A 19441-nucleotide genomic window follows, 5' to 3' on the forward strand; every position below is an offset into this window, starting at 1 on the left:
TGACACTGAGAACAGGCCCCCCCACCGCCCAAGGTAACCTGCCTTCGCTACTCACGTGAGCCTGACCACGTTCCAAGACAGTCCTGCTCAGGCCAAGTGTCTGACTTCTGTAAAGACCCATCCACTCCAGGGAACACACCAGCAGACATTTTATGCCCTAAGATTCCTTTGACTCTGTCCTCTCAAAATCCTTTCCCTGCTGTTTCCACCAATCCTGAACTGAGACACCCCCCTGAAACCATGTTTTCTCAGCTGATTCTGGCCTGGTGTAATATGCCCTGAGACACCACCAGAACTCTGCCAGAATCACAATCTCCTTTGCTGTGTTAACAATGAACTTGGGTTGGTCTGGGCAACAGGTTGTGTGGGTCAGGTTTTAGGAGCCCCTGTGTGGCCTCTTTCTATCTTTCTGATTACCTGCATTGGAGGAATCTCTAACAGGTACTAGCTTGTCTCTGTCTCCTCTCATATTTTTCCCAATCTCCTTTTTAAAATAAACCATGGGCCTTGGGATGCAGAGCTTTTCAACTGGCAATGATAGCTAGCAAAAATGTAAACAGGGCATTTTTTTTTTAGTTGTGTTAGTTTTTGATTCTTTTTAAAAGTTGGGTCAAAATATACAGCAACACTACTTAATCCATAACTGAAGAGTATCAGGCTTATAATAAACAGCAAGGCCCTTGGTCCACCCCTACCCTTAGCCCCCAAATTCAAATTCCCTGAAACAAACACTATTGATTCTTACGGAAATTTCTTCTGGGTTTTTTTCCTCTCTGTAATTTTAAATGACATGTGTATGCTACTGTCTCCTGATTTTTCTCACACATCGGGTAGATTTTATTAATTTCCATATATAAACAATGAGCTGTCTCTTAGACCACTTCTTACTTAGACTGATTCGCTCCTCCTTCAAACTTCCTGCCATGGGTTTGTAGTATTTTTTTTCTTTAATTGAATCCAGATTTAGTGTTTTCATGATGATGAATGGGTAAATATTATTCACAAGCTTAGTTGGGTAGTGTCTTAGGATGTCATTCTCTCCTGGCCTTTGCCTCCTTTGGCTTGGTGCTCTTTGAATGTCTGGGTGACTCTTCCCACACCCTCCAGTAGCTCTGTACAAAGGCCCTCAATCCAATTTTACACCCGGCCACACCTGTCAGTTAATCTGTCAGTTCCATTTATTCCTGGAGACATCCCTCCTGGAGCCATCCACCCTCCTGCCCCATCTGATCCTGTGGCTTCCCAGGCCTACAGCACAGCTGTCACCAGGGCTTCCTTTGCTGTTGTCCTAAGCATAAGCTCCTGTGCCCTGGGTATCATGTCTTCATCTTTCTTGATTTACCCCCTTGTTTTGGTGGAGCACATCCCTGATACTTTCCTGAGAAAGGGTGCATATTTTGGACACCATTAAGTACCTTTGAAAAAAATGTCTATTATTTCCCTTCCCTTTTGGATTGATAGTTTGGCTGTGTATAAAATTTAAGGGTTGGAGTAATTTTCCTTCGGAATTGTAAAGGTACTACTATTCCTGGGCTTCTAGGGTTGCTGAGAAAGACTACCACCTCACTCATTCTTACTTCTTTATATAGCTGGTTATGTTGTTATTTTCTTTTTAAATTTTCTCTCTGGAAGATTTTAGGCCCTTCTATTTCTGCTGCTCTGAAATTTCATGATGATATCCTTTGGTGAGGTTATTTGTCCATTCCTTCTGAGGGGTTCACAGTGGAGCCATTCAACCAGAAAACCAAAGTCTTGGGGCACCTGGATGGCTCAGTTGCTTGAGCAGCCCCTCAATGGGCTTCTTGCTCAGCATGGAGTCTTCTCGAGATTGTCTCCCTGAGCCCCTGCCCCCACTTGTACTCTCTCTCTCTAAATTAAAAAATCTTTTGAAAAGGAAGAAAGGAAGGAAGGAAGGAAGGAAGGAAGGAAGGAAGGAAGGAAGGAAGGAAGGAAAGAGGGAGGGAGGAAGGGAGGGAAGGAGGGAGGGAATGTAGGAAGCCAAAATCTTCAGTTTCTGGGAGATTTTCTTGTATTATTTCTTTGATAATTTCCTCCGCTCTGTATCCTCTGGGATTTTTGTTTGTTTGTTTTTGCTTTTCTTTGGCTTTTCTGTTTGTTTGTTTGTTTGTTTGGGGTTTTTTTTTGTCCTTTGGAATGTCTATTATCTAAATGGCAAACCTGAAATGATTCACTTTCTTTCTTATCCTTTATTTGTTCTCCTCTAACTGGTTTTTCTTTTTTCTTTTTTTTTTTTTAAACTTTCCCTGAATGTTCCTTCTTATACTTCTGTTTCTATGTTATGGATGTAATACCTTTTCTTATCTGATTATAACGGAAGCTGCTGAGCCCACAGGGTCCCCCTCGGGCCTTACAATTTTAGCACAAGCAGGCCAGGTGCCTAAGAAGAGTGTGTCCTCCAGGTAGTAAAACACTAAGGATTTGTGTATGTTGTTAACTGCCTTTTCAACTTTTAGAATATGTGTCATAAAGGTCCTTTAATGATGGAAGGACTGATTTTATTACCAACCTTGCCAAATAATAAACTGTCCATCTTCCCCTGGGGTGGAATTGGGGTCTCCCGGCAGGAAGTTGGTGGGAGAAGGAATCCAGGGCTCTGACAGATTCTAATTCAGGCTTTCCATTCATTTTACTGACTGTAACCCTACCTGAATTCCCACCTTTCCAGGAGATTTTTAGAGGCACTCTTGGTCAGAACAGCTTACCTCTTTGCTTTCTTCCTCACTGACCCAATTAATCTATTCTCTCATTAGTCTCCAAAATTTGGTTGACATCTGTCATTTGCTAGCTACTCTTCTGGTTTTTTGTTTTTTGGTCCTGTGGATTTATGTCTTTTTGTTTTTGATCCTTTAAGTGTCATTTTATTAGGGTTTTAGCAATGAGCAGAGTAAGACATTTGTGTTTAATCCACTGTGAACTCCCATTGTGTTAATTTTTATAGTCATAGTCTTATGGTGTGCAGTATTGGTTTTCCAGTTTGGGCAGTGATAAAAAGTTTTCCTTAAAAATAAATATTCTTTTCTTTTCCTATAAAAGTGAGTTCAATATAAAGAAAAAAATAAATAAAATGCAGGGCATGGCCAAAATCATGACTGTAATATAAAAATGGTAGAAATTTGACACTTACTGAATCTTGTTCTCTTGTTGCAACAGATAAGACAGCATTATTTGTGAGCCTTTCTTCCTGGCTACCCCCGGAGGGAAGGCTGACATTGATACTGAGCTGCTCACTGATTTCATAATCAGAGATGACACCACTGCAAAAGTCAAGGTTGAGGTAGGTATGGGAATGTGTGTTCCATGGAATCTTCCCTGAGACAAACTTCAGAATGGGCCTGTGGGGACAGGTGCTGGATTGGGAGCACAACTCAAGTGAAAGAAGGTAGTTTCTGACCACTCACTGTGGCTCACTACCTGGTCATTTGGCTCAAGGGTCAACATGGTTCCTGTCCCACTGGGATCCATTCACTGGGAAAAGGAAGGTTGTGCTCTGGGAAAAGGAAGGGTTCTGCTAGCAATCATCCCCGGACACATTCAAGGAATGCAGAGTAGATTCTAGAAGTTGGTGATGGAAGATGATCCCTGTGTTTTCTCACAGAACCTCCAATGTCCAAGATCCCGTTCATGCTTCATTTTTCCCTCAGTCTCAGCACATTGGACCATATCCACTGCCTTACCCAGCAGAGAGCCCCAGCTGCGTGTGACGGGGCTGGTCTTTTCCTTTAATTATTGCCCTTCCCTACTTCGGGGCATGGAAAAGAGGGGTCTCAGCCCCACTCTGTGTGGAGTAGATGTCTGCAAGTGGAGAGCTGGCTGGGGCTGCATGGGCTGTTTGTGCATGTGGTGTTGCGATTAAGGAGCATTGATTGGTCTTGGCTTCTAGTGAAAGGAAATCATTCCTGCAGCCTCTGAGGTTCTGGCTGCTGATTGCCTGGGGGTTATTTGTTTATTTAAGTGAAGAAAGTAATGGGCAGTGACGATGTCTGAAAATTGCCTGGGTTTGTTCCCTTTTTGCTTACCTGTCCCTCCCAGGTACCATTACTCTCAAGCACCTATTGCGAAGGTAATTTCGCCAATCTATCTCTGTTGGGTTAAGTCAATCAGCTCACAGCCTGGGTAATGGGAGTGGCAGCAGAAGGGGGTTTATTTGATCTGTAGGCACAAGCTGAGGAGCCAGGAAGAAAGCCCAGTCCTTCCTGGGAACTGGGTTCTCCCCCGAGGCTGTGCAATTGTCAAATCTGGGAAGGTTCCAAGCTGAAGCCAGCTTAGAGCCTTAGTGCAGAAAGAGGAAGCTATAATGGTTGGGGGTTTTGTGGCATCTGTATTCCAAGGTAACAACTTCATCCTTACTGGCTCTTTATTTTGAGTTTCAGAAAAAGATTTGTTAGATGAAAGTTACTATAAATAAATTTTAAAACCACTGGCCTCCCCAGTTGGCTCATTGTTCAGATAGGGCAACCAAGACACTGTCATACCTTCACCCTGGTTTTGGGGTTTGAAGATACAAGCTGGAGGCAATTGTATTTTCCAAAAATGGTCATAGTAATATTTCAGAATTTCAAAGCTTTTTCCAAATCTTTCTGGTCTCTGTCAAGATGTGAGGTTTATTTCTTCTCCCCCTGAACCTGGGTGGGTCTTTGCCCCAATGAACAGAGATACTGGAGACACTGCCACATAACTCCTGAGGCCAGATTAGCAAGGTGGAATGGCTTCCTCCTGCTTTGCTTGCTCATTTTCTCCAGCTCCTCAGACCCATGCCTTTAAAGCCCTGTGCAGCCATGTGAGAAGTTTGGCTACTGATAGCCACCAAGATGGCAAGACCTCACAGACAAAACACCTCAAGAGATGGTCCAGTGGCCCAGTTGGTCAAGCCCATGGACCAGACATGTGAGTGAAGAAGGCCTCCAGATGGTTCCAGCTAGAGCCATAGTCTAACTGTAATGGTTGTCCAACCCCACCTCCCAAGCAAGAACTGCCCAGTTGAGTCTAGTCACCCCCAGAACTGGGAGAGGCAATCATAGATCACCACCACAGCTTTAAGGACAAATCTGTGGCAGATCACCCCCAATAATCAATAATCAGAAGACAGAAGGCACACCATTGTGAAATAGGATGATCAGACATCTTCACCCCTTGATGGAAAGATCTCATACTTTCTCTGTTCCCCCATGTTCTCCTCTCACATCTGTCTTTCCTATAGAGACCTGTTGAGTCTGCAGCCTTGGATTTTCCAAACAAATTCCTTCCATGCCTTCACCTACTCCAAGGGAGAAAGTTCTAGCTGGACTTCACATTGGACTTTTCTTTAAATGTCAGCACATTTCAGTGGGGCATGCAAATGCTGGCTGGAGACTAGCTTATTTTTCAGGCTGTACACTTTCTTAAGATCTATTTAATATGTTCAATAGGAACTTACCAATTCCTTGCTTTCTGCCCGTCACTGTGCAGCTCACCTGGGAATGGCAAGGCAGGTGGAGTTCAAGCCCCACCTTCAAGGGACTTTTAATCTCACAGGGGAGATGGAGATCACAATGACTAACTTCAGGAGGTATGGGATGCTGAATTGATAGGCAAACAAGGTGATGTGCAAAGTTGGAACAAAAGAAAAGAATCTGGGTGGGGGGTTGCCTGGGTGGCTCAGTCACTTAAACATCTGATTCTTGATTTCAACTCAGGTCGGGATTGTGAGATCGAGCCCCACATTGGGATCCACACGGGGGCTAAGAGTCTGCTTAAGATTCTCTCTCTCCCTCTGCCCCCCACCCCAGTTCACACTCTATCTCTTTAAAAAAAAAAAAAAAAAAAAGCCTGGGTAAGGATTGAACTGGTGGAGCCCATGGGAAGAGGGTATGCCTAACAGAGAGAAAACCAGAGTAAGACTCAGACGTGGAATTCAGTTTTGGGGGACTAGGGGAAAAATATGGAAACGACTTTAAAGTGACAGGTGAGATTACTAGGGAAGAGAAAAGGACCTACAATAATAGGAAGGAATTTATTTACTACATCAAAATTAAGCATTTTATTTCCCTAAGAGTCACTAAAGACAGTCAGCAGGGGGTGGCAGCCTGGGAAAACAGTGACTAGGTAAAGGGGTGATGGCTGACACACCTACAGAGAGGTGTTCAACCTTCTAATAATCAGCAAAATCAAAAGTAAAGCACGTAGGTAACATTCTGTACCTATCAAGATTGGTTAAAACAAATTAAGTAGACATTTTTCCAAAGAAGACATCCAGATAGCCAATGGACACATGAAAAGATGCTCAACATCACTCATCAGCAGGGAAATGCAAAGAAAAACCACAGTAAGATGTCTCCTCTTACTGGTCAGAATGGCTCAAATCAACAACACAAGAAACAATAAGTTTTGGCGAAGATACAGAGAAAGAGGAACTTGCGTGCACTGTTGGTGGGAATGCCAGCTGGTGCAGCCATTCTGGAAAACAGCATAGAGGTTACTCAAAAAATTGGAAATCAAATTACTACCCCATCTAGTAATTTCACTGCTGAGTATTAACCCAAAGCAAACAAAAACACTAACGCAAGAAGATACAGGCACACCTATGTTTATTGCCGCGTTATTTACAAGAGCCTAGATATGGAAGCAACCCAAGTGTTCATCCATAGATGAATGGACAAAGAGATGGTATATATGTAGCATAAAAAAGAAGGAGATCTTGCCATTTGCAACAGCATGGATGGACTTTGTGGGTATAACGCTAAGTGGAATAAGTCAGTCAGAGAAAGACAAATACCATAAGATTTCACTCATGTGTGGAATTTAAGAAACGGAACAGATGAACATACAAAGAAGAAAAGAGGCAAATAAAAAAGGTAGACAAATACAGAGAACCAACAAGAGATAGGTGGGGGATGGATGGAATAGGTAAAGGGGATTTTAAGAGCACACTCACCTCAGTGAGCACGGAAGAATGTATAGAAATGGCGAATGATTATTTTGCACACTTGAAACCCAAAGAACAATGTATGTTAATTATCCTCCAATCAAGCAGAAGAAAGAATGATACCAAACATCAGTGATGATGTGGGCACACAGGACCCCTCAGGAAATGCCAGGGGCATATAAACCAATATGGCCATTCTGGAGAAGACTATGTTAGCACTTCTGAGACAGAGTACAGATAGACTTCAAGATCTTGTCGTTCTCCGCCCTGGCCTCTCACAGCCCCCGTCAGAGAAGGTGTCCTTCTCGGGTAGGTGCGAAACGATGTTCTTTGCAGTGCAGTTCTGTGGCTGGGAGGTAGAGGTGACCTGGTTGTCCATCTAGGACAGTCCCATGGATAAAACATGGCCGCCTGCGGAATACGAGACAGTGTTCAGAAGCAGGATAGGTCCCTCTTTTTTTTTTTTTTTGAAGATTTATTTATTTACTTGACAGATCAGAAGTAGGCAGAGAGGCAGGCAGAGAGAGAGAGTGGGGGAAGCAGGCTCCCTGCTGAGCAGAGAGCCCGATGCGGGGCCCGATGCGGGGCCCGATCCCAGGACCCTGTGACCATGACCTGAGCCAAAGGCAGAGGCTTTAACCCACTGAGCCACCCAGGCGCCCCAAGGATAGGTCCCTCTTAAAGGCATGGAGTTTGGTAGGAGAAGTAGAACTCCACGGCACCATACCATTTATAGGAATATAGAACATCGACACACAAAACAGCACTACGCATTTTACTAAGACAGAGGCATGAATGATTGTTTATCTAACAGGTGAGCAGGGACACCTAAGGGGAAGTGAGGGGCTGGTAAGGGGATCAGAGATACAGTGAGCCGCTTGCTTAGAAGTAAAGGATCTCAATTCTTTGTCCCCGAAGTTAGAAAGAACAACAGGAAGAAAGCCATGAAAACCACCCCCTTGCAGAAGTAGGGGGTCAATGGATGTGTTTTGAATGCAGGAAGGCTGCCCCGCAGGGGCGGGTCATCTGGGCCACTGTTGTTTCGGAGACCTGCAGGATAACCGCTGTCTGAGAGCTTGTTTTCCTCCAAGAAAGGCGAAGCTATCTGCCATGTGCTCTTTTGGGGGCTTCTGGGGCCCGGCAATCCGTCTGGGCAAGAGTTCTGTCCAGCCTGGTGAAAAGGGCTTGGTGCCTCTAGAGGGAAGCAAGCATTATCTGAAAAATTCACTCCATTCAACTCTCTTCCCCTGACAGGGGCGGATAAATGAAGCATTCCTGTAATTGTATGTAAATTGTGCTTCTAAAGTGCTTGAAAAGTTTGGTGTCTGGAGCTGGCTGAATGTCACCCTCTGCAAGTTTCTTCACCCTCTTAATTTGCCTAGTAAATCCCTTTTTTTCAGAGTGTGAATTACAGTAAAAGAGGTTTATCTCTTTGGCATTCTGTCAACCAGCCCTGGGGTGCCGGACCAGCGAAATGATAATGGATGCTGCTGGTGGTGACCCCCTCCTCCTCACTGCCAGCTTCTGAGTCATCTGAGAAGGTTGAAATGAATTTCTGCAGACTTGCAGCATTAAGCACACGGAATCGCCAAGCCTTTGAATGTTGGCCACGTGCACAGTAGCATACTTGGAAACTCTGTTGGGTCAAGGATTTGGTTGACCAGAAGGCCCATGCCTATTGCTGTGGAATCATGACGGTCTCAGGGTTTTGGGACCTGGAAATTGTGATGTTCTGGGTCATGGAGCTTTCTTTCCTAAGGGAGATCTTCTTGTAACTGATGCCACAGGATGGAAATTGAGTCAAAACGTTCTTGTTTGCTGTCACTGCTCAGTCACCTTGGGGTGGCTTCGAGAAGGCCACCAACTCTTGTCCCTCTCCCCTTTGAAAAGCAGAGTCCATTTTCCTGGCCCTACAAGGAGGCCTGCCTTGGTGTACTTCAATGCTAGACTGAGACAGAAGGGACGAGGTGCAGGCTAGGCCCCAGGCACAGGAGAGAAGCTCTCTGAGATGGTTGAGCCTCAGCCACCGCCTGACTGCCTCTGTGTGAGGGATCCCAAGCCAGAATAACAACAACATAGTAATAAGTTGTCACTGTTTGAAGTCCCTCTATTTGGTGTGATTTATTAGGAAACACCAGGTAAAGGAAACAATCTTTATTTTTTTGACTGAGAAATTATGGAAATATTAATTAATGCGTTGACAACTCCATTACCTAATTTCTTGTTTGTTTTTTTTTCTACTTAAAAACTTTCAGTGCATTAAAATATACATGACTAACATCAATCATTTTCACCCTTTTCGAGACCTACAGTTCAGTGGTGTTCAAGACATTCACAGTGCTGTGCAGCCCACCGTCCATCTCCAGAACTTTTTCCTCGTCCCAACTTGAAACTCTGTCCCCATTAAATAACTCTCCATTAATAACTCCCCATTCCGTCTCCCTCCAACCCCTGCTAACAGAGATTCTGCTTTCTCTCTATGGATTTGACTACTCTACGTACCTCCTAAAAGTGGAATCATCCTTGTGATTCAACTTTTATGTTTTATAAAACCTCTCACCCACTAGGATGGTTAATTTCATGGGTCAACTTGACTGGCCCAGATGTTTGGTCGAACATTATTCTCGGTGTTTCTGTGAAGATGTTTTTGGATGAGACTGACATTTAATTTGGTAAACTGAGTAAAGCAGACACCCCTGCATAATGTGTGTGGGCCTCATCCCATCAGTGGACGGTCTGAATAGAACAAAATGCTGACCTTCCTCCCGGGAAGAGAGCATTCTTCTGCCTGATGACCTTCAACCTGGACTAGCAGACCTTTCTGCCTGATGGTTTTTGAACTGGGACATCAGTTCTTCCAGGTCCTTCAGCAGCTCTTAGACTCAAACTGAAACACTGTTTCTGTAGACTTTGGACTCACCAAGCCTCCGTAATTGTGTGAACCAGTTCCTTGTAACTGATCTCTGTGTATGTGTCCAATAAGTTCTGTTTCTTTGAAGAACAATGACTAATACACATACCATGTCCTGAATTGAGATTTTTGCCCCAACACAGACTGTGTGGAAACCAAGCGGTGTAATGTCTCTGATTAAGACTTGCTACTGTAATTCACTTATGCCGTAACCAGACAGAGACATCTCCCAGGGGCTTCCTTGGTGGGAAAAGAAGAAGCTGTGTTTTCAGGGGGTACCTAGGGAAAGACTATGGATATTGTCCTGTGTCCAGCTGAAACTTGGACCGCCCAGTGAGCCTTGCAAATCCTCCTTATTCAGGCCTGTTTTCAGTTCAATAGGAAAAGACACAGAGCAAGGGTAGGGGACGCAAAATCAGGTATGGACACATAGATTCAGATTCAGAATTATTACATTTGTCTGACTGTGGTCAACAGACTTGTGCCCAGTCTTGCTACACTTTGTAGTTAATTAAAGAAATCATGAGTTGGACACAGAGTCCAGGAGGGCATTCTTACCCTTCAAGGAACTAGAAAACGGTGTGTGCTGAAATACACTGAAATATTTTATCTTTATATCTGCCTATAGGTGGAGTGTTTTCTCTCTCCCTGCCTGCATTCACTCTTGGTGAAGTCCTCCTTGGGAATATGAGAAATGCAGTCAACAACCAACCACAGTGACGAGCAGGCAACCAACCGCCAAACCACCCAACAAACATGGGAGGCTCCATACCATTTTAGCTGTGACGTCTCTTATGTTTGTCTCAAATGATCTCAGGTGTGTGTATTCATCTCTGCATTGTCCTGTTCAGACCAGAAAGGCAGAGTCTAGTTAGTCTAAGTGTTATGAACAGAAGGTATTTAATATAGGGGTATGGTGACATGGTTGACAGAAGAGGTAAGAAGCCCAAAGAGGTAGTGGGCCAATCTGAGATTACAGATGGCAGGAACCCACTGCCCACTCCCAGGAGTAAGAGACAGTTGTCAAAGAGAGGGTACAGATTGCTGGAATCCAAGGGAGAAGCTGTCGGGTAGGCTCTGAAGGCATCCAGGGCACCTCCATTGGCTGAACTCAGTTGGAAACCAATGCCTATGGAAATCTGGGGTGCATCGTGCAGGGGTGAGTCCTCCCACAATCCAGAGCAGAGCCAGGGCAGAGGATGGGTGAGGGATGCCCTGAGGACGAACAGCCACCTATGATGTGATTGAGCCCCAAACAGGTATCCTAGTCACTGCGTGACCAAATCCAGACCCGCAACCCCAAAAAAACCTTTGTAAAAATCAACATCTCGTGGGAAATTCAGAAAAGGATTGGACTTAGGGGTAACCTCGGCTTTACCATTTCCTGGCCACGTGACATGGTGTGACTTGTTTCATCTCTCGGAATCCTAGTTGTGAACCAGGATAATTACGGTACATTTCTCAAAAAATGTCATGAGATATTGTGGGAAAAAAAGACCAGCCTTGAAGTATGGCTTTTCACATTTACTCAAGATCAGCAGGCAGGAATAAGGGGCCCTACCCCCCCCACCCCCCTCCACCACCCCCCCCCGGGGTTGAGCTGGGGGACTTCCCCACCTCACTTCTCAACATATCCATCTCATAGGTCCTCCTTTATGTATAAATGCCTAGCACGTAATACTTAATCCGTCGTACAGGTATTTATTCATAAATAAAAGCAATTTTAGACATAAAGACAATACATAAATATGATATCTTCCACCTCCCACCCCACTTAGCAGCTTCCAGAAAATGTTGTGAATTCCTAAGAAAAGAAGGCCTGGTACTCCCCAGTAAACAAACTTCAAAAGGCTATTACATTTGAAAAGACATTCAAATATACATTTTGGGAAAATAAAGGAAGTCGCACTAAGTGGGGTCAGATATGCATTTGAAAAGAAATTCAAATGTCCCTTTAGAAAAAAAGGAGTCACTGGCCCCTTTGCAAGAACAAAGAGAAGCAAAACCTTGAGGGTTGATAAGGGTTCTGAGGATTGTTCTGAGAGGTAAAACTATAAGCATGGTTTTTATTTTTTAAACGTTTCCACTTTCTAACGTGTGACACGGAGCTCGGTTGATTTTGAAGGGGATGATTTTAATAACAGGATCAAATAAGATCACGCAAAAAGCACACTTAGCACAGGGTCTGGAATGCAAAAAAGTGCTTAAAATGCGAGAGCAGCATCATTACCATGTGTGTGCGCACAGGCATTTACGTGTGATTTTAAGGAGTGTAAATTGGTAGCTTTTTGTCCTCTGTCCTTTTCTCCTGGTTGCTTCTGAAGTGCTAGGAGAACTGGGGCAGCAGGGGGAGGAGCAAGGAAATGGATGGATAAAAAAATTTTGGCAGCCCAGGATCATGACATATTTTTATGCGGCAATCAGTAGGAGGTGTGAGCAAGTGAGTTTGGTTTGTTTTTAACTTTAAGAGGTAAAATGCCAACATTTGCTAATACTGATCACACAGGAGAGCTAGTCAAGTCTATGCACACACAGTCACCACTCATTTGCATGCCGGGCTCTTGACAGGGTGGGTGAGAAGAGGTGGCCGCATCTCCCAGGGAATGTCACCTCTGCCTGGTTCACCTAAGGTCATACGTCACTCATGGACAATCATTCAGGTCTTTGGTCTTTGTGGATATTGTCTGCCATGAACATCTCAGGCACCCGACTGGGAACCCTAAGGGTCAATGTTACAAAAATATCTTTGGAGCTTGTCTCTGGTGACTTTTCCTCACTGCATTCTCGTTTCTGCTCCGAGTGCTCTAGACTCCTTTCCTTGGTAGAGGTCTGGCAGGATTCTCTTAGGGTGCTAGTCTACTCTCTTTGCTGAGGGAGGATGACGGGGGAAGGGACCAGAAGTAGTTCAGCCCCCTTGTGATCCACAGATAAATCCTTCCTTGTGAAGTTTCTGCCCTTGGGGTGGCCCAGTCACCCAAACTCCAATCAAGCCAACCAAGGTCTAAAGGTTCAAGTCAACCAAGCTCGAGCCCCTGGTTGTGCATGACAACTGGAATATTCGGGGTTGATGCTCACAGATGTCTTTGATGCCCATCAATTCTTGACAGGTGCAGCTGGGGGAACCCCATGGAAACAGCTGCCTGGTATTTTCCCTTATTCACATATTGCTTTTTCAATCAATGCCATCTTTCCTCTGACACTATTGCTCTTCTGTGCCTGTTACCCAGCTTGCCTGGAGAGCTCGAGAAGCTCAGCGGTCAAGGTCAGAAGATGAAACACCTTGTGCAGAGAAGAAAGGGATAGTTGAAGTTCTAAGATTTTAGCCAAAGATAGATAATCCCAGGTTCTGTGGTGAAGGAGTCTAGGAATTAGAAGAGTTGGCTTTGAGTCCCCCACCATTCATCCATCTGGGTGGCTGGTGCCATCTCAAACAGGTCACGTGTCTCCCAGACCTGTTTCCTCATCTGTCACACGTGAATAATCACAACACCCCTCCCACCATCCATGCCTGAGTCCAGCGAAGATTTGGCGAGAATTTCAACATGGTTTGTAAACTTGAAAGGATGGCCACGTAAAAGGTCTTGTAATTAGTATTATTAGGCATTGTTCCTGCCCAGGTTGTTTTCACTGTCATGGGGAAGGTAGGACAACGTGTGCAACGGTTAGCACACAAGATGGTATCTAATCCATAGCAGGATAGTTTGGGGCTCACTGTTGGCAGGAGTAAGACGGAGAAGAATATTTGAGGAATGCCTCAGGACAGTGGCAGTCCTTGAGATGGGCAGGGAAGTGCAAACTGGCTGGGATAAAATGTTTGAAATGGTGGGAAAGTCTTTCTGCTGAATGACTTTCTCCAATGGGTAACGGTCAAGGGGATCCCGAGGCCACTTCCATGATGCTCAGTCTTCCAGACTAACGCACCTCTATCTGACCTTGTGTGTGCCAGAGGATTCTGAAGGAGTTCCCTCTGACTCACACCGTGGTTTCCTGGGGGCAGCCAAGCCTGGCAAAGTTATTACGTGGTCATCAACACCTGGATTCAGGTGTGCATTTGGTGTATTTCCAGATATGTAACTTTTAGGAAGTCACTCATTCCCTGCTCTGAAGTCCACTTAATGCCGCTGTCCATGTGTTTTGACTTTGGAAGGTTTCAGTGATATAGTAACAGGGGTAATGGACATAAATGAACTTCAACACCCGGAAAGGGTTCATCGTTCTGCGAAAGATTTATTTTCCTTAAAGCGAGTGTAATTCTCTCCAAAGTTGAGACTCCAGTCACCTGGCCCTGAGCTCTGCATCCAGCAAACAGGTGGGGAAGCTGTAGACACCAAAGGAAGTTAAGAAGGGTTGGATGTGGAGATGCCATCTTGTGTTCTGTGGTGAGGCTGTGTTCAGCCAGGACAGAAGCAAGCCCCATGGACCTCTTTTGTCAGGCTCAGTCTCAATCAAATTCTGATATTTCCCTGCTCATCCTTTGGGTTCACCTAACCCCTGAAAAATGAGCTAAATCAGACAACAGATATATTTTGTCATCTTGGATATAGAAGGTGTCATTCTGGAGAGCCATAAATGAAGAATCCCACCCAATGCCATGATCCAAACTGAAAATAAGACATCATTTTTCTTTCCTATCTTTTGCCTGGCAATTCCTAGAGTCTCAGCTTCAAGAACTCCTGAGTCATTTATTCATTGTTTTTTCTTGTATGGAACAACTGTTAGTGAGTCCTTGCTCTATGCCAGGCTTGGGGCTAGGTGTGCTAGATTTCATGATAATTAAAGTTGACCATGTCCTTGACTTCCTATAATGTAGACTCTAGGGAGGGATGGAGACATCACATAAATGAATAAATACTTAATATTTCAGGTGACTAAAGGGTTTTGAAAGAAAAAAACTGGGAATATCTCAGATTTGAAGGTTACTTTTGAAAGTATAGTTAAGAAGACTTTTCCATAAGGCAGAGGACTTTGAGCTGAGAACTAAAGTGTAAGGAGGAAAAGTTAGTTTGAAGAGTTTGGAGAGAGAGGCATTGAGCATAGCAGGCACAAAGGCACTGAGGCATCAGAGAGAATTTAGAATGTTTAAAGAGTTCAGAGAAACCAGTGTGGGGGAAAGAGGGAAAAGTAAAGATAGGAAGGTGGGAGGGGGAGAGAGACCCAGATCATTATGGAACCCTCGAGATCTTGTCAGAGGTGCAGACTGTGTTCCATATCTAATGGGAAACGAGTTGAGGGTTTCAGGTATAGACATGATAGGAAGTGACAGATAGCAGTCATGGGCACTTAGGCTAATGGCCTGGTTCCTTGTCTCTCCCTCACCCCACCCACTAGAACATGAGTTTCTTGAAGGCATGAAGGTTCTTGTGACCCTTTCATTGTTGAATCTCTAGGAACCCATCCAGTGCCTGACCTTTGCTAGATACTCAAGAAATATTTATTGAATTCAATCAAAGTGGAAAAGATAACTAAAATGCTGGGGGAGCTGGTGGCAAACACCAAAGGAATCAGGTGCTCAGGGTTGAAGGGTTTCAGGACAGAAGCCCATCACTTCCGGTCAGGGTAGCCAGGGGAGGCTGCCTGGGAGAGGGGGCCTTGAGTCAGAGACTTGAAAGATGAGTAGGTTGCAAGTAGACGTAGGGGAGGAGAATCTAGGCAGATGATGCCACATGTCCAAAGATTGCCAGGCCCTTAAAGAATTAAAACTGGTGAGTGCTCATTTCACCAAGCTTCCAAAGCTAAGTGGATTGGAAATAGACACAGCAGAGGATTCTGGGAGAACGGGACAAACACAAGCTCTCTCCAGCGAGTAGATTCACCCTCTGGGTTTATGCAGTTGATTGCCTATGCCCTGGGGGGTTCAAAAAAACAGTCTCCCATTCCATCATCTGGCAAATCTCATCCTCAGCCTTGACAGCAAAACCCCAGACCAGTCCCATCCCTCAAAACGTCCCAATATTTCTTGATAGACACTTTTGTTGTCTTACGTGCAATAGAATTGTAATCACCTGTATTTAAAACTAATGGATTTGAAATAACCTGCAGGCTTCCACTTTAATGAGAGTTAGATTAATGAAAAAGGACCTTTTGCCTCGGATTGCATGACAACATTTTCAAATTACATTCCTGGAACAGAGAATTCACTTATTCAGAGTAATTGGATGCTGACTTGGGTTAATACGTACAATGTCCTTAAATGAAAATGTTCTATTGTAAGTGGAACTGTATGATACCTGAGGCTTTCTCAATAGATTTGGTTGGACTCTGAGTTAATTATACTGCATGCTATTTTTTGAATGAATTCAAGCATGAATTCTACACGGTAGAGATTGGGATAATTATATTCAATTCTGCTTGGTGCCCCGCTGAAAGAGTTGACCTTTTAGATAAAACGAGTCTCCCGAGCAAGAAACCTGAAGAAAGTCTACACAAAGCCGGCAGATGGAAGAGCAGAGAAAGTCTTAAGTAAGAGGGTAAATGGCGGCGGGGGTGGGGATGGGGATGGGGGGCGGGGAGGCAAGCTCAAGAAACAGTAGCATCAGCAAGATTGATTTTTTTGTCACGGGAAAGTATTTCTGTTTTGTAGCTTGTTTTGTATCCTTGGTACATAAAGGTATAATTTAAAACCATTGATTTTACTAAGCTGTTTTCTCATCAGTAACACGGCTCAGAAGTAGCAGCATGAAGAATGAGACGCAGACCAAAAGCAGCCTCTGGAAGATCTCTGGGTGTGAGCACCCCCCGACCCCCACCCCCGGAAGGACCAGAGGGATGTGAGAGCCGCCATCTTGGGCTGGACCACTGGGCTGTCCTGCCTCCCACTGTGGCTTGGGGCCTAGGGATCATGGGTTTAGAGGTCAGATCCTGCCAGCAAGCCCCACCCCGGATTCCCCCGGCTGAAAGCCCGGCCACTGCGTACTAGGTGTGTGGCTTTAGATGAGAAGCTAACCCTATCTGAACCTCAGTTTCTGCATCTGCCAAATGGGGTTAAGCTCACAGCTTTGCAAGGAGGATTCAACAGCTATGAAACATTTAGCCCGGTGTGAGTGCCCAGTAACCATTAGCTGCTTTCACTTATATAATTCTGCTTGTTTGTGAAATCTCTCTCTCCCCCCAAACGTGGGAAAAAAGGCAACTCATTAAGAGAGTTAAACCCATCAGGAGGATTAAAAATACTTCTCCTCTTGGGGAAAGGAGGAAACTGGAATGAAGGGGACCTTCTGGACAGTGGGTGTCAAGGACGTGTCCTTTGAAGGCTGCCACAGGACAGGGAAAGATCACTAAGCCTCCCTGGCCAGCCTAGCCAGAGGGCAGCCCAGTGCACCCAGCCAAAGGGAGGCTCCCCGCTCCGGCAGCTTTCCTGAAAGCAGAAGACTGTGCGTTGCCTCTTTGGCCCAGCTCCCCAGTTAATAAGCACTCTCATTATTCCACGTGTAGGAACAGGCCGCATAGGACACACAGTATCCGTCTTTACACAAGTCCCGGGCTCTGACCACCACTGGGGACAGAAAAATGACTTAATCTGTTCAAGGGACTCTTTCAGTGTTGGTGAAACTCGCTTTCCTGACAAGTGTGGCCACACTCCCCGGCCTGGCCGTGTCTATAGTCCCCTCCCCGGGCGATCCTTTGACGACCCCTTCTGTCCCAGCCTAACCATCCTGCCATAAGATAATGCTTCCCTCACGCTGTCCCTCTTTGCTTCCCGGGGCTGTTAAAACAAATTGTTACAAACTTGGTGGCTTAGAGCAAAAGAAACTTATTCTCTTGCAGTTTGGGGGGCCAGAAGTCTGAATCACCAGACAAAATCAAGGTGTCGGCTACAATCCCTCCAGAGGCATTAAGAGAGAAACTGTCTCTTGCCTCTTCCAGATTCCAGGGGCTGCCGGCATTCCTTGACTTGCAGCCACATCACTCCGACCGATGTCTGCCTCCGGGGTCCCTTTGCCTCCTCTTCTGTCTGTGTCGTATCTCCCCTTGCCTCTCTCTTAAAAGGTCACTTGTGATGTCATTCGGAGCCTACCGAGATAACCAAGGACAACCTCCTCATCTCAAGATCACATCTATACAAAGGTTCCCATTGAAGACAACATGCACAGGTGACAGGGTTGGGACTCAGTGTCTAAAAAGGCCACCATTCAGCCCACTACACCAGCTCACAGTTTTACTGCTGTCTCTCTCCCTTCTATTTATCAGGGGACATTAACCTGGTCAGAACCCAGCTTTCTTTTCCCTCTACGAGGAAGCATTCATCGACCACTGAGTTGGTGTGGGTTTCACAGACCCCCACCCCTTTTTCCTGGCGGTTAATCGTCTAACCACCTTTGAGGGCTACACAGGAAGTTCCCGAGTGCTCCCTTATCGCTACCCCCACTGGCAACACCTGTCATTTGGAGTTGCAAAATCCTGAATTTCCTTTGGGGATCGTTGTCCCATGGAAAGGAATGTAGCTCTGTCCATGTGGTTTGAAGGCGGTTAGCTTCCCTCAACCCCGCAACCCCAAAGTACCTTGAACAATGTATACTACTTAAAACTTGCCAGTGACTTAGTACATCTTGGTAAGAATATATGGGGACTGATGGGAGATCCATCAGGACCAGTCAGAGCGCTTCACTGCCCCTGTCCATGGTGAGTGCTTCCGGGTTGGGCATGTGTCCCAAATCCTGGTGAGACTCAGACCTGGACTTCTACTAACAGAGTCTCTTTTTCTCTCTGATAGACTTGAAGCTGGAAGGATATAAGCCCACAGCTGCTTGGCACTGCTCCATTGGGAATCTGCCCTAAAATGGAGCCCATAAGAGGAAAGAAGAACCAAAACATGGAGGACAAATCTAAGATCCAATGGCCAACTTTTGACTTCCTGGATCCAGCTGTGCCTGAAATCATCTCTATCCTGGAACATTTCAGTTGCTTGAACCACATCACCTTTTTTTTTCCCCCTTAAGTTAATGTCAGTTGGATTTCTGTTATTTACTACTGGGAGAGTTCTCACTATCACATTTGCCATGCAGCTGCCTGCTAGTAGTTGACTTCTTGAGTCTAAGCAGGAGACACTCAATATCACACAGGGCCTAGAGCCCACCTGTTCTGTGCTAGGTACTATGCCTGGGCTTCATACATGAAAAGAGAAAGCCTCCATTCCTCCTATCACAGATTTTTTTTTTTTCATTAAACTGGGGACTCAATGGGGCACCTGGGTGGCTCAGTGGGTTAAGCCGCTGCCTTCGGCTCAGGTCATGATCTCAGGGTCCTGGGATCGAGTCCCGCATCGGGCTCTCTGCTCGGCAGGGAGCCTGCTTCCCTCTCTCTCTCTCTCTCTCTGCCTGCCTCTCTGTCTACTTGTGATCTCTCTCTGTCAAATAAATAAATAAAATCTTAAAAAAAAAACCAAACAAACCTGGGGACTCAGGAAATAAGTGAAGTCATGCTTCTAGCTGATCTAATTTATGAGGGTTTTCCTCATAGCTTTATCAGCCCCTTCACTCTGACCTTCAGATTTTTTTCTACTGTGCGTGAGATATTCAGTCCTACCTTAGATATCCTAACAGTAGGATTTTTTCCTCTGTATGTCTGGGTGTTCAACACCGAAACAATCTCTCTGATTGATGAAGTCAGCG

The 19441-nt window shown here is 45.2% G+C and overlaps 1 long non-coding RNA gene across 3 annotated transcripts; it reads left to right on the top strand.

Moving 5' to 3' along the window:
• The first annotated feature begins 354 nt into the window (after positions 1-354).
• LOC125089582 (uncharacterized) lies at positions 355-18808 on the top strand. 3 transcript variants are annotated; one of them, XR_007123980.1, is made up of 6 exons: positions 355-441; positions 3172-3295; positions 16214-16292; positions 16486-16749; positions 17820-17923; positions 18544-18808. It is a non-coding gene; the product is annotated as an uncharacterized LOC125089582 (long non-coding RNA). The 3 variants fall into 3 exon arrangements; XR_007123981.1 differs by lacking the exons at positions 355-441; positions 3172-3295 and adding exons at positions 13034-13095; positions 13900-14003 and having other exon boundaries at positions 16200-16292; XR_007123982.1 differs by lacking the exons at positions 355-441; positions 3172-3295 and adding an exon at positions 13036-13095 and having other exon boundaries at positions 16200-16292.
• The last annotated feature ends 633 nt before the right edge of the window (positions 18809-19441 follow it).

Source organism: Lutra lutra, chromosome 17 (assembly GCF_902655055.1).
Source record: "Lutra lutra chromosome 17, mLutLut1.2, whole genome shotgun sequence".
In the NCBI taxonomy this organism is placed as follows: domain Eukaryota; kingdom Metazoa; phylum Chordata; class Mammalia; order Carnivora; family Mustelidae; genus Lutra; species Lutra lutra.